General features: G+C 50.7%; 1 pseudogene; it reads right to left on the reverse strand.

Moving 5' to 3' along the window:
• Window positions 1-2,644: 2,644 nt before the first annotated feature.
• Window positions 2,645-7,246, reverse strand: LOC136530725 (probable fucosyltransferase 7; annotated as a pseudogene).
• Between the last annotated feature and the right edge of the window lie 743 nt (window positions 7,247-7,989).

A 7,989-nucleotide genomic window follows, 5' to 3' on the forward strand; every position in this document is an offset into this window, starting at 1 on the left:
GGGCAGGCGCAGTGTCAGCTGAGTCAGTCAGTGGCGGCTCTGGAACCTCTTCCAGCAATTAATAGCTCCTGGTATCAATATGTATATATATGAACTAAATACACTAACAGATAGAACATAATTTTAGAAACCTAATAAAATTTGTTTCATAATTTTTGGACACCTACACGATTTTATATTAATTGCCAAAGATCGGCTCAGAAATTAAATTAGAAAACTATTTCTAATTCCTTATGAAAAAGAAAAACGAATTCCCCTACGCGGCCCACACGCATGGCCCACGGGAGGCCGGCCCATGCGGAGACGGCCTGCGCGGGAGAAAGCCTGTGCGCGCTGGCGATTTAGCAAAAGAGACCTCGAACTTCTCTCGAATTATAACTAAGTGCTAACACTATTTCCTTCTCTCTCTAACCTTCTCACTTAACCTTCTGGCTTTTCTGGAATTCCCCCGCGCACCCTCGGCGACCCAGTGCACGGCGGCGCGACGGCCGGTGACACAGCGTGGCTGCGCCAGCCACCAAGGACCTGCGACAAACCACCTAACGGGCCGATCACCATTTCCGACCCGAGCGACTACGCTAAGCGGCGGTGCGGGGTGACACGACTGGCTGGGAAAGGTTGCAGCGGCGCGCGACCATCCGCGACGGCGGCGGCACTGTTCCGATGAGCTAGGGTAGCTACAAGCCTAATTGGTTAGCGTGTGAGCATTAGGAGGCTACCATGGACCAGGCCAAGGTGACGGTTGGGGCGAAGGATGACGAAGGAGGGCTAGCCACGTGCGCCTGAGTCGTGCGGCGGCACACCACGGCGGCACGGTCGCATCAGTAATGATGGGGAGGCGGTAGCAGTTCCGCTGACATGCGCAAGGTGGAGAAGAAGGCAAGACGAAGCTAGTGGTGCGAGTGAATTGGCTCAGGAGAGACGGTAGGAGGGCTGCCCTCGTCCACGGCCAGACGCGGCCTTAATGGCACGCTGGAGGAAAGAAGCCAAATTGGTGCTTGGGCGGGGCGTCATCATGGTTGTGTGGGGTCGGGCGACAAGAAAATGGGAGGGCGAAGGTGCAGACGAGTGGAATTGAGTAGAGGTGACCGTTCTCTGGCTCGCACGTGGGCACGGCTCAACGGCGGTAGAGAGATGAGAAACAAAGAGAGAGCGGTGGGGTACGACCGATGGCTCGGCGTGTGCGCGCCTTGGCTGGATGTGGTTGGCGCGACCGTGGAGACCCATGTCCCGGCGCTAGCAGACAAGCACGCGCGTTCGCGACCGGCGTGGCCCGCGCACGGCAGTGCCATCAATGACAAGGCGACAGCGAGCCTGACCACGTGCGCACGGCAGAGGCGGCACCACACTAGGCTGGCAGCGGCGCAGAGACGCAGAGGGAGGCACGGACATGACGGCGAGGCGACGGCACTGGCAGCGGCTGCGTCGCAGCGCGGGGTGGGTCCGTAGTGCGGCAGCGCGATGGGGCCGGCGGCAGCACCGCCTGGCTGTGTAAGCAACAGCGGCGGCTCCGCGCATCAGGAGCCAACGGTGGCCAGGACAGAGCAGCCGTGGGCGGCCACGCGTGGCAGCGCGCGTGTGCGCGGGACAGCCAGCGTGGCGACGCCGAACGCTCGAGCGTGGTGACCGCGCCTATGCGGCCAACCAACCCGAGATCGTGTCGTGCACGAATTTTAAAGCGCCTATAAAAACTAAAAGGTTGCTTCTGAACCTTAATTATTTTCACCATACTCAAGATGGCATATGAGGCTACCAAACCGAGCTAACACATGACAAATTTTTTTAACCCGATTTCGCAAAATAAATTGCTAAACATGGCATTGTCTGACTGTCAACATACTTGAAAATATTCTGTCTTTTGAGCTGAACTTGATTTCAAATTGCATTTCTAGGCTATTAGAAATGTTGGCTAACAATATTATTTTTCTACAGCAAGTATTTCATTATCATCTACAAAGTTTATATTTCAATCTTTATTTAAGCACCACATATATGTTCTATAGCATTTTTGTTCAATAAAAATTAGTTTTAAACTCTACTTGATATACATGGGCTATTGAATCAACTTTCGTTTAACATTTTTATTAGTCATTTTATGTTACAAGAAATTGATCTACACACTTTATCATATGCACTTAACACATAAATATAATGCTCATGACATGTTTTAGTAAATGATTTAGAATGTTACGTAGTGGGAGTCCAAGCTTTGGCCTGTGACTTGTCACTAAACAATTGCTTGTTGCAGAACGTTAGAATGGTCAGCGAATAGTTTTCCTTAGTCTCCGGTTAATTTTATTATCTATTATTTTGGGAGATTGTCAATGATGACTAACAATAACAATGTTTGGTGATCGAATAATGAAATGTGGGTGGATTTCATCGCAGAGAATCTCTTGACTATGAAATTATATATACACAATATATATGCAAGAATATTTCTTTTTGAAAATTATATGCAAGAATATTTGTATATCGGGCATTGACAGTAGCGTCGACGAATATGGGACCCAGCTAAAAAAACTGAATATCTTAGAAGTATTTTTTTAGACAGTCTCCCCTGCTTTTGTATTTCAAAAAGCAAAACCATCGAGTTCAGACAAAGTTCGGCGCTCCCGCACAAAATCACTGAACCAAACACAAGCTAGCCAAGTTGCTCATGGCATCGGTTAAAGACTGAGCACCCAGTGGATCCAACTGTGATGACGAAGCCAGTGTAATCTCCTCCTTTCACTCGATCTGCGCCGGACGACGTGGTAACCTTCCAGCTTGTAGACCAGCTCTTCCAACTTCCTGCTTGTACAACGGCAACCACCTTCTTAGCATTCTTGAGACCCGGATCAACACTATCTTCACTCCCAACCAAACCACTCCCTGAAAGCACAGCTCATTTCTTAGTTTCCACAAAGACCATAATACAGCAAAAGAAACAACATTAGATATCACATGCTTCTTATTAGCAATCCAATATTTCTCTACGGACTCATAGCCAACATCCACACATCAAACCTTAGAGACAAGCTTCCACACATTTATAGCTACACAACATTCAAAAAAACAGATGTGAAATGGATTCCCGGTCAGAACAGAAAAGACAAGTTGGGTCATTGACATCCCTTCTCTTCGTTAGATTGTCCCTTGTTAGTAATCTGTTATGCTATAGCAGCCATAAGAAAAATTGTATATATTTTAGAAATATATAATTATATAGCTCTATGGGTTTCTTTTCTCTTCTTCTTCCTCCTCCTTTCTCTTCTCGGCTGTCTGTAACCCGGCTAGGCAACCAAGCAGTTCAGCGTGGAAAAGAGTCCAGAAGGAAATCTTCTCGTCCAGCTCCAGATTTTAGAACACGACCACTATAATCTCTAAGGCCCCGTTTGTCTTGCTGAATCTTAGCTGAAATTGGCTAAAAATACTGTTCTTGCTGAAATGTTGTGCGAGAAAACACTGTTCTGGCTAAAAAAAGAAGCCGAACAAATCGGATATGGGGTAAGCCGAACGGAGCCTAAGACTGTCTCCAACAACCGCGACCCAAAATACAAGACTCATTCCTCCTTTAGGTAGCGCTATAGGCAAATGGTTCAATACATATTTTTTGTCTGCTCCAACAACAAGACCCAAAAGACAATTATTTCTATAAATAGGTTTTTGTGAGAGATGATACTCAGATTTGGGTTATGCCTCTCCTGACACCTGAAATAGTTCTTCATATAAATACTCTGTTGGAGGCTATATGTATTGTGTTGAAGACTTATTTTGAGTTTAAATTCCGCAATAGGTGTCAGTGTAGAAGACAGCTCAAGGCCCACCACAATAGGCTAGAGTGAAGCTTGAAATCGAGAGAGAAGGTTCGGGAGTCACTCCGCATGCTGCAGCAAGTGATGCCCATACCAGAAATTTTGGGACATGTCAGAAATTTTGGGAGCGGAGCAAGTAGTTGCTGCGGTGCCAACTTTGTAAAAATGTATATTTTATTTCTATCATCCAATCATGCTGCGATGTGTGTTCAGGCTTAGGGAGAAGAACAAATTGTGTCAGTGCTGGGCCCGGCAAGTAGTGCCATCACGCTGCAGCCCGAGAGAGTGACGCCTTCTTTTCAGGTATGGGACCCATTATTTTTGAGGCTGCACTCTCACACTGTGACTGTGGAAGGCCTAATAGCAAAGCCCCAACCCTCAATCGGGGCTTTTATATTTTTACCATTATTAAGATTGACATTCATCCGATTATCACTCTTAATTTGACACTTACAACTTTACCAGATGAGAGAACTTTAAGTTCTTAATTTACCACATTTGCGTACGTGGCACGCCACGCCAGCTCGACACGTTGACGCACAATCAGCATAGGCACGCGAAATGTCCTTGCTGCCCCTGACCTGCTCTTCTCTCTCCATCTCTGACAACCGGGTCCTGCAGCTCCCTCTCACTGCCAGGTGGACCCCACTCGTCAGCTTCGTCTTCCAGCTCCATCCCCGACAGCTGGGTCCTTGGTGGAGCAGCTGCTCCCCATGCGAGCTCCCAAGCGGCGGCGGAGCTCCTCGCGAGATCCTCCTCGGCGGCAGTAGCAACCACGGGCTCAACCTGGCGAGGCCGTGCCCAACGTAGCCCACCGTTGACCACCCGCTCACCACGGACACGTCGCAGTAGCTCTGCAGGAACATCTCCACCAGCACCTTGTGGTTCTGCGGCTAGTTTCCGGCTCCCGGTGGCTGCAGCACGCTGACATGCTTGCCGGTCACCGTGGCCTGCTCGTAGTACATGGACTTGAGCCTCTCGGCGTATTCCGGCTGCGCCAAGATGACGAGCACCGCCTTGGACGACGTCGCAGCCGCCTCGTGCTCACTTGACGCCACTTTGGGATCTACCTCGGGCAGGATCTTCTCCTGGCTCGTGCACGCCGTGATCTGGTTGAAGTACGCCTCCGTCGACACGAGGTTCCTGGCGAGGGTCATGATCTGAAGCCCAATCTTCTCATCGAACTTGGCCATGTAAGACATGTAGTACCCCTAGATCATCTTCCACACCTTGTTGGACGGGTGGAACAGGTACCTTCCGATGTGGTGGAACACCGTGTCCGTGGCCGGGAACATCCACCGGAGCTCGTCCTCGAACTGCGTCATGAGGAACAGCCCCGGCGCGAAGTAGAGGTCGGAGCGCAGCAGCAGCCAGTTCACCTTCCCCAGCACGGTCTGGTCGTCGTTGTAGAAAGCGCTGTTTGGGCAGCTGGTAGTTGTGCGCCAGGTGGAGGTACGCGTACGACGGCAGCGACTCGGTCCGCACGCCGACGAGGTCGTCATTGCTGATCTTCTTGGCGCCCAGCAGGCTCCCGTAGCTATGCTCGCTGCCACGGTGGAGCTGCGTGAGGTTGTGCACGGGGAAGCCTGGGGGCAGCTCCCAGGACGCGCCCGGGAAGGGCTCGCAGAAGAGGCCCGCCATGTCCTTGGCCATGTCGACGAGGAAGACGTGGCGGGTGAGCAGCGCGTAGAGGAAGGCGGACGCCATGGAGACCATGCAGTCGCTGAGGTGGTTGCCGGGTGTCCACACGAGGTAGCTGCACTCGGCGAGGCCCATATTGTTGTGGGCGGAGGCGAGCTGCCTCACGGACTTGTCGTACAAGGGCATGCCAGGCCCGCACCTGCGGTGGAGCGCCTCGTACTTGCGCAGCCGCGACACGAGGTACGGCGACGGCGAATGCGGCGACGCCTTGCGGTATAGCGAGGAGAGGTACCGGCTCAGGCAGGTGCTCTCGCTGACGTCCGGCGAGAGCAGGCCGCCGAGGAGGATGTCGCGGCGAATCCGAAGGCTCCGACGACGACAGCAAGACAAAGCTGACGAGTGGGGCCCACCTGGCAGTGAGAGGGAGCTGCAGGACCTGGTTGTCAGAGATGGAGAGAGAGGAGCAGGCCAGGGGCAGCAAGGACATTTCGCGTGCCTATGCTGACTGGACGTCAAAGTGTCGGGCTGGCGTGGCGTGCCACATGCGTAAATGTGGTAAATTAAGAACTCAAAGTTCTCTCATCTGGTAAAGTTGTAAGTGCCAAACTAAGAGTGATAATCGGATGAACGCCAATCTTAAAGTTTGAGCTCTCCAGGTGCCGGCCCGCACCACTTCCTATGCTAAGGAATTTTTGACAAAACACAGGTAATTTGCCTGGCTCCTGAAAATGGTCGGTCACGAAAGCTGCTATTTGTGCGCATCAGTTCTTCTTCCTCCCTCCCTCCACTTGTTTTGCTCACTCAACCACAACCACAGCAGCATACACAGTTAGCCGTTTCTTGCCCGTCATTGTGAACATCATTTCAATCATCTCCCTAGCTGAGCCCGCACCAATCAGCCTGCACCTCTCATCTTCTAAATTCAGCTCCCTCCAGATTTTCCTGACTTCCTTTCATTTCAGCAACACATGGCCGGCCGTCTTCACCAAACCTGCCACACACTCAGCTTCTTCTTGTGTCTAGTTGCATCCCCCTATGCTGTAACACTTTCCTCATGGCTAATGTGTTACGACTTAGCCTCCACAGGAAGTGTTTCACCTTGGGTGAGCAGTCCCGATTCCATAATTTTTTCCAGAAGTCAAATTCACCACCTTTATTTTTTTTTCTCGGAAACGCAAGAGAATTGCGTTACATTTTCATTAAGAGAAGAGAGTTTAAGTTAGAAAATAAAACCGGCCTTGCCGGGGTTACATTGGTGCTACATCTTAAAGCTGAACAACCAATAGGAGGCAGGAACTGGATCAACTCAGCCTATTGATCTGCTGGCTAGCGCTCCCAGTCCTCTTGCTCCCGCATCAATCCATCGATTTGCAAGAAGTCACTGATTCTGGTTTACGCGCCTCTGAAGCATCTGCGCTCTTTCAAAATTTGCCATGACTCCAGTGCAAACAAGGAGTCCATGCCCTTTTGTTGCTCGCCATTGCTTAAGGCTCGCAGACGACGCCACCAGCTTATCGTCGATGGTGCTCCTTGCGGCAGCTGCTTACCGATCGCTTGCAGGATGTAAAACCAAACTTCTCTGGTGAACGGGCACTTGGCGATGATATGATCAATTGATTCCGGCTCCTGATCACAGAGAAAACAGAACTCCCTCGCCTCTAGGCAGCAATTCACCACCGCTATTACCTGCTCCATTTGCTCTTCCTCTTTGTTTGTCTTCTGCTTTCAGCTGCTCTATGAGCTTTGTACGCCGACTTTACAGAGAAATGTCCTTTACTGTCATAGTGCCAGCCGACCACATATTCCATTTCAGCGTGCACTAGTATTGCTCTAATGATCTGAATATCCTCCTCCCAAAAAGTTTGGTTCAGTAGCTGAACATCCCACTGTCCCGTTGTCGGGTCTATCAACTCTTCCACTGTGGTCAGAAGGTTTCGGTCACTCCAAATATTGATTTGCTGCCCATTCCCAATTCTCCAGATTATGCCATGTTTCCAAGTTTCCACTTCTAGGATTATGCTCCTCCATGTATACGAGCACCCTTCCTTCGCTTTTGCCTTTTAAAGAAAGTTTCATAGATATCTATTTATAAAAATAGTTTTCAAAAAGGCCTAAAATACAAAATTGTCATTGCTTTCCGGTGCACTTACGAGAGAGTGTGTTTTGGAGATCGATAATGCTGTGGATGGAGCGCCCGTTTTGTCCAGACGCGTGTTGGTGGGCCCTGACGCCCGAACAGCTCAACAGGCAACATTGTCATCCGCAAAATTGCCACTCTCACATTATTATCGAATCGTTGTTGTTTTCCCATCCATTCTCGAACCAACTCTCCGCCCCCGCATCGCCGCGGCCGCAATGCAGCGACGTTCTGCACTGCGCCCGAGCACCGCCATCTGCTTTCCTGTCTCCCCACCGTCACTCACCACTCGCCGCCGAGTTCTTTCGAGCCGATACGGCGTGGTCCACGATGACTGCTCCGGCGCGGCGTTCTTCACGATGCCCGGCCGCTTGCCTGTCGCCATCCACCCTTTCCACTGCACCCGAGCGCCGC

Source organism: Miscanthus floridulus, unplaced genomic scaffold (genome assembly GCF_019320115.1).
Source record: "Miscanthus floridulus cultivar M001 unplaced genomic scaffold, ASM1932011v1 fs_187_1_2, whole genome shotgun sequence".
In the NCBI taxonomy this organism is placed as follows: domain Eukaryota; kingdom Viridiplantae; phylum Streptophyta; class Magnoliopsida; order Poales; family Poaceae; genus Miscanthus; species Miscanthus floridulus.